The sequence below is a fragment of the Hakea prostrata genome, unplaced genomic scaffold (genome assembly GCF_041222555.1).
Source record: "Hakea prostrata isolate BN-2017 unplaced genomic scaffold, UWA_Hpros_2 contig_112, whole genome shotgun sequence".
NCBI lineage: Eukaryota > Viridiplantae > Streptophyta > Magnoliopsida > Proteales > Proteaceae > Hakea > Hakea prostrata.
Window position 1 is genome coordinate 1 of NW_028291231.1, and position 7,856 is coordinate 7,856.

The window sequence follows — 7,856 nt, forward strand, 5'->3', positions numbered from 1 at the left end:
GTTTCCATCGTTCCTAAGGTGTTTTGTGATTCAAATCTTCGCAAAAACATTAGGAAAGGTTAGTTTTCTGTAATCCTTCTCTTAAACACAATTTTGTGAGTATTTTCTCTTTTCTTTTGTGAGACCTTGAAAAGGAAGAGTGTTAGGTATCTTGGATGCTCATCTTTTCTTGTATTAATGTTTCCCTTGAGTATGAGAGTAATGGTTTGTCCCCTTGCAAAAGATTTTGCATTTTGACTCTCCGAGTCACCCATGAGTGATTTAGGAGAGCCAATTTGGGGTTTTTTAATCTATATTAATTAGACCAAATTGAGGACACCCTTATGATCTCTTTACTGCCAATTAGATTTCCCCAAGGTTTCATTTCATTTTGACTTCAATTCAAGGGTGAAATTATAACTTTTAGCCAATTTAGGTTAAAAAGGTGAGTTAGAAACTAGTTTTATGTTTGGGTTTTTTATGGGAATATTTTGAGATATTTTTCTAAACCCAAATTAACTTCTATTTTATTTTTGTTAATCCTCTTGCATGATTAGGGTAAATTATCCTTTTATTGCCTTCTTATGGGAAGGAATTATTGAACTTTGGAGAAATGAATCTAGTTGGAAGGTGAGGAATATACTTAATCTTATATTACATGTATAATGATGTTAGTTAATTTTTGATATCTTGACTTGGTTTAGTATTCTCTGGTGATTATATCTTCTATTTTTCAATATCTTTGAATGGTGATATGGAATGTATGCTATTGAATGGATTGAGTTTTTCTTGTTGAATCCTAAATTGTTGATATGAAAATATATGGATGATGTTGAATTAAATTACTCCTTTAATTTTATGTTGCTTACTAGGGTTGTGGGTTCACTCATTGCCCTAGTGACCTTATGTGATTGCCTAGATTGTGATTGGGGAATGGAGAATGCGCTTTTGGCATTTATGTCATGGGACACCAGTGGATGTGGTATGGGACGCATTCCTATGGTGCCCTTGGCGCTTTCCCTGATTCTTGATTGACATACTTAGGGCCTGTCTATAAATGTTTGGTTAGGTGACCTCATGAGTACTAATACCCTTTTGGCAGGGGTATTGAAGCCGGTTAACCCGTGAGGTTAGTGGCTAGGTCCTTTGTGCTAAGCAGGCCCACTATCAGCATAGAGAGGTAGGGTTGCATATAATAGATAAAGGCTCCTAGGCGCTCAAGACTGGTAACCAACCCATGAGAGGACATGGAGAGCATCCTATCCATTATATGTGGATGACCATTGGGTTAATGAATGGGATCCAACAGATGCCTCCTGTTGAGGATTCCATTCATAGGTGGAAAAAGATACTGAACTGAGTTGGTTGGTGCCATAGGGGAAGTATTCGGACCATATGTAGTACTAGACAGTATGACTTTGCCTTGGGCCTAGGATTATCCTTGACATGTGCTAGATCTTATACCAATGGTGATGTGAGAGAGTGGTGACCTAATCCCCAACCATGGCTTGGCAGGACTTTACCCAACAACCGTGGAGAACCCAACAGATGTGCTTGAGTGCCATGAGGGAAGAGTGATTGAGACCACCCAAAGAAGACTGATGTATGACTTTGATGCGTCCAAAATCTGCTCACCCCTTAGATCTCCTCGTGATGACCTGCAAAACGAAAGCGTCAGATGTGGCCTGACCGCGGGGGTCGGGAGTCCACCTCCGAAGGCTAAGTCAGTTGATGAACTTAATCACAAACGGCTCTGCTAGAAGCACAGAGCTAAGGAATAAAGAACTGGGAAAGGTGATCTAGATCGTAAGCCTCTGATAGTTTACGTCTATCAGTATGTATCTGAATCTGAGTCTGAGTCTCAGATTGTGTGTGTCTCACCTCGTATGGCAGTGAGGTTTATATAGAGTGTACCTTCGAATCTCCTTCGTTGGATGCACTTGAGCCTTCTTCGGGTAGTCGTTGGATCTTAACAGTTAGATCCGTTGAGCAATAGACTTCTACTAGTTTGGACTAGTAGAGGACTCCTGAGATAACCTTTAGGTTATGCGATGATTATCCCTTCGATAATGATTATCCGCAGCCGTCAATTTGAGTCTGCCATCATTAGGGTAATTAACCTTATTCATAAGTTGAATTAGGGCGTGCTTGTAGCTGAATAAGTTTTCTTCCTCAGCAAGCCATCTTCTGGATCCGGTTCGCTTGGGAGCGAGTCAATTCCCTCTGTCTCGACCGGGGTCGAGGGTCGAACTAGGTATGAACCCGGTCCGATCATATTTCCTCCATATCACGAGCCCCCCAGACCAAGCGTTCGGTCGATCCCGAGGGCTTGGTTTTTAACTGGGTTCTTCGTCAAGCAATAGTCTCTGCGTGTTCCATTAAATGTCATATCACATTTAATGTGGTTGTCACTTTTCCTCAAGCGTTGTGAGGGTAAGGCCACATGTCTCCTTGCAGTCGATCTGTCGTGGCTCACGAAATCCAAGCGACGGTTTCTGAACGCTTGTTTCGGATTCGTGAGTTCAAACTTTCAAAACGTCTTTCAATCTCGATCGTTGATTTTGAATCAATCTCGATCGTTCAGATTCCCGAACACTCGTGTTGGTGCTTTTAAAAGCTGTTCGTTGTCTTCGTAGGTTTCATTCTTCCTGTCCGGAATTTGAACCTTTGTTGTTTGCTTTGCGCCTTCCTGCTCTCAAGCTTTTGCCTCACTGAATCAGTAAGTTTACTGGTCTTTTTCTTTTTGTAGCTTACTGAAACAAGTAATGGCGGATAATAGGGCTTCTCTGGTACCCAGTGTTAGTAATAGTAGTGGTAATGAAGCATTTGCTTCTCCTCCTTCCGAACAGTCGGATAGTGATAACAAAACCCTAACTGTCCTCTGGCGCGAGTTTGCTGAAGTTTCTCAAAAAGGTTTAGAGAGAAAAACTGAAACTCCTTCTGTCCTCCTTGAGTCTGGATCTTCCAAGACTACCGAGTCTTCTAGGCAGCCTCAAACTTCCAGGTCCGATGGCGGACCTGGCTCTGTTCCCTCCATTTACCAGGAGGAAACCCTTCTTTCAGCCATCCAAGATTTTGATTTTCCTTCCTTTTATCAGGTTAGGGCTCCCCATCCTAATGAGAGGGTTGATTCAACCCTTTCGGGTGAATTTTCTCTGTACATAAATGCACTGGAAAGCGGGGTTCACTTTCCCTTTTTTAATCCTTTGTTCCCAGCAGTTCTAAATCATTGGGACATTTGTCTCGGGATGCTCCTTCGCAATAGCTGGCGTCTCATCGTCAGCTTCTTGGGTTTGTGTTTTGAACTTGGCATTACGCCATCTCTTTCTCTCTTTGTGCATTTTCATGTTCTTTCTATCTCCCATCCTCTTGGATGGGTTTTTCTGTCCAAACGCAATAAGGCTGAACTTGACTGGAGAGGCAGCATCCTTGCCAAAGGAACTTGCCCTTCTAACCACAAAAGATGGCGCAAACGATACTTTTTCTGTCGAGCGCCTCCATCGGATCTTAACTTCCTGACCGCCTGGAAGCGGTGTACTTCTTCTTCCGAGAATAACCGAGGCCTTCCCTTATTCGAAGAAGAAGAGGCGGCCGTCAGGAAGATCAAATCCATTCCATGGTATCAAGAGATACATGGACTTGAGGTGGAATATAACTCCATTCTTTAGTACTGGGGCTTGGCTCATTGTGAGCTTCTAACCATCATCTTTTAATTTTACTAAAGTGATACGTCTTCAATTCTGACTTTTTCCCTTCTTTGCAGTGCCTCCAAGAATGAACCCCGAGAACCTGCGAGTGAAGGCTACTAGGGCCGTTGTGACAGCCGAGCAACGATCACCTAGAGCCTTGACCGTTGATCAAGAGGCTTCTGTTCCCTCTCCCGACCCCTCTTACAGGGGTATCAGGAATATCAGGCCCGTGGCTGATGCTTCGGGTAAAGGGAAGAAGCCAATGGTGGAGAGGTCTAATGTCTCCTCCTCCGCCCGAACCAAAAGGAGGCCAAAAATTCTGCGGATTGTGAGGAGGTCTTCACTCCCCAATGGACCCTGAAGTTGACCGACAGGGTAACACTGGATCCTGAGAAAGCTGCAGAGTGGAGCTCCCTCAGTCTTGGTCCTTCTGATCGCCAGGAATTTGAAACCCTGGATAACGTTGCCCTTGTTAGTCAATCCATAAGGTACCGGTCTTCTTGCTTACTTATTTTTTCACAATTTCTTATGACTTCTTATGATAATTTCCGCCTTCTCAGGAATGCTGTGTTGGAGCTTCTATCAACACATGGAAGCATTGAGCTGGGTTGGCCGCAACTGCTCCTTGCTACAGACCTGTGAAGAGAATTTGGCCAAAGCCAATTCTAAGATAGATCGGCTGACTGCAGCTGCCGAGGAGCTGCAAAGAAAGCATGAGGAAGAAGTGAACTCCCTCAAAGAGGCCCTTGATTCTTCAAAGGCTCGTGCCGCTGCTGCCGAACGCGAGGGCAGGAAGCAAAAAGAAGCTGCCACGTTGTTCGGTGACAGGCTTGAAATTAAATGTATGGAGAACGAAGAATATCTGAAGTGGGCGGTCCCTAGCAAGCCCGAGCATATCAAGCCAGAGCTTCGGAAGGAGTGTGTTCGGAAGTACCTGAACAACGTACCTTTCTCCGAACTGCTAGTTGTCTACAACATCCAAGCTTATCGCTTGGGGCAGAATGACGTTTGGGAGCGAATTCTCGCATCAATCCCTTCCTTCGATATTGCTCCCTTTCGTGAGGTGTGCCATAAAGAGGTCTTCGGGAAATTAGGCATGGATCTCCCAGACTGGGCTCGCGCAGAAAATGATCCTTTTCCAGTCGACCCACAATCTGAGGCATATTTGGCTGACGAGCCGGCACTTCCAGAGGAGAAGTCACAAGCCGAGTCACAAGCTGCTGCTAAAGAGGACTCTGACAATGTTGTTCTTGAGGAAGGCTCTTCCAGGATCCTGAGAAAAGTCCTCCCGACCAGGGCTCCTCGGGCAACAATGAAGAAGAGGCTTAGGGAGTTATTATTATTATTTTTTTGTAAAGATTGACCTCCTTGCTAATGAATAGACACTTCTTTTTCATGTTGGCCTTACTATTTCCTCGTCTCTTGCCGAAATCTTGTCTTGAATAAAATATAAATGATAAAACTTATCACTTAACTTCATATTCCTCGACGAATAATAATCTTGTAGAGATGTTATGAAGATGCGTTTTGGAAAGATGCATTAATCTTCCCCATTCCTTCATTTATTGCAAAGTCCACACGTTTCCCTTCTGGTATACCATTCACTGTTTCCAATGAATTGGTAATACATCCATTATCACAATGGCGGTGCGACGATTGGAGGTATCCTTGCATCGGGTGCTTGCCTCCACATGTTTCCAAGTGGCCTCCCTTCGACCGTTGATCTTGCTTGTTACGGATTTCGAAGCGTCATTTCGATCTGGGCCATTGGTTGTCTTTAGCTCTCAACCGTCGTCTTAATACCTGAGGCTATTTAAAGCCTTCGTGGGTACTCCATCTATCCTGCTATCTGCAAGTTAGATTTGCTAAAGCAACATTCCGTCCTCCTGCTTGCTTCCGTATTCCTCGTACTCCAACAATAGCTCTATCAACTTCTGAACAAGTGAATTTTTTGATTACTCATCTCTTTCCCTCGGCGGTGGTTGAGGCCAGTGAGGTGGTTTTAGCTAGTGAATCCTCCAAGCGTAAGGCGACTGCTGTTGGTGAATCTTCAAGTCAAATTCCCACAGTTTCTATTGATGCCGCCCCTACGCCTCTTTTGCCCGAAGTGATCGCTCGTCTTTCCCAGGAAGATCTTGATCACTCTATTGTTGATGGCGCTGCTGACACCCCTGCTGCAGAGACCGTTGGTGCACCCCCGAAGGAGACTCTTCAGGCATCTGAGGCAACTATGTTGGCGTCTGATGAAGGTGTGGTCCCAGCAGGTGCTGCTCCTATTTCCAATTCTATTGCTTGTTTGGCATCCTCCTCCTCTCCTTCGGAGTTGGAGGATTTTGCCACCAGGAAGCGCCGTCGGGTGACAAGTGATGCAGCTCATCCTTCTCTTGGTGTAGCTCATCCTTCTCATCCTTCGCCCGAATTAGTGTCAAACGAGTTTGACAGAGCGTTGGAATGGTGCACTGCTGCTCTAATGACTTCTGAGAGCGCAGTTCTTTCCAAACTTCCAGATGAAGTCTTTATGAAGTCACTGGTGATGTAAGTCTTTCTTCATTATCTTTTCATTCTGAATATTACTTTTCTGCTCCTTTTTAACTTGGAAGTTGTTTGCAGGAGTCTTACTGGTAACTTCTGTCACATCCTCCCAGCCGGTACCCTATCTGGCATACCCGAGAGTGTGATCCACAGCCCGAAGATCAGGTATCGAGTAATCAACCTCCCACATAAACAATAACATAATCATGAACAATCATAATAAAAGTGCGGAAGATAAACCATAGATCCAATAAGGAAAGAATGAATCATAAATAAATCAGAATACTAGATATAATCAGAGTGTCAGACAGATAAGTAAAGTGAGGCAAAAATCCCACTCTACAACCAGCGGAAAAGTAGCTCTAAAAGATAATAAACTAGACAAAATCTAATCCCAGTAGCAAGTACAATGGGTAACTAAATCGTTCTCCACTTTATAGACAACATCCTTGTAAGTGTAAATCTCATAAATGGCACAAGGACGCTTCCACTCAATGGTCGGACTAAGCATCGTAAGGAGCATAACCACTCGCGGGATCTTCAGTGTAATTGTGGTAACCGCAATCACCTTCCTGGAGATATGCCTCTTCGCCTTGCGCTTCTTCATAGGAGCCGTCATAGTATTCAAGAGACTGCAGGATAGTCTAACAAACATTGTACAATAAAGGAATGAGTTTCAAAGAAACTCGGTAAAGGCGATTAATCCATAATATCATAAATGGCAAGATTTCAGAACAGACATAAATGCAATATGATATGAGACAAGCAATGAATGAATGAATCTAACTCTATGTATGCTGGTCTCTATTGGCAGACATGCTTTAAGTCAAAGCACCGTACTTCTTTAGGAAGGTCTCAATCACTCATCATCAGTTGGTAATGGGTCCGGCATCCCTCGGGACATACCATGGCTGGGGGTTAAGTCACCACTCTCTCACATCACCATTGGTCTAAGTACCGGCGCATGTCAGGGTAAAACCTAGCCAAATGCAAGTCTTCTACTTAGTTACATCAAGTCGGATCCAGATACGTCCATTCCTCGTCCCTGACGATCCTTTCCGGTATCCTTCACACTAGAGTCCTCGTAGTCCCTGACTATGGACTCATCAACCCTATTGATCATCCACATATGGTAAACGGGAAGCTCTCACGTCCTCTCACGGGTTGGTTACCGGTCTTAAGCGCCCGTGTCTAACCATATGCAACCCTACCAATAAATGGCCCCCACAATGTGATTCCTGTCCTCTCACGGGTTGGTTACCGGTCTTGAGCGCCCATGAATCCCCATTGCTACCACGGGTCATTCGGTCTCAATACCCCTCCGAATAGGGTCTGACATAACAGGACATCCTAGCCAAACACTACTAGACAATCCTAGATATGTCATCCAACAGTTTAGGAAGGTGTCCATAGGGCATCTCCGGAAACATCCCATAATATTCCCGTAGTAGTCCAAGGACAGAAGTGTCAAAAGGACACCTCTCCTTTCCAAACCATACTTAAGCATACACATGCATCAATTCATATCATCACATATATGGTAACTTCATATATGGAAAGAAATCAATAATTACAATCAACTTGTATATAATTGGTAAGTAAATCATACATGAATCAATTCAATATGAATAAGTAATGCTACTGTAATCAAAGTTA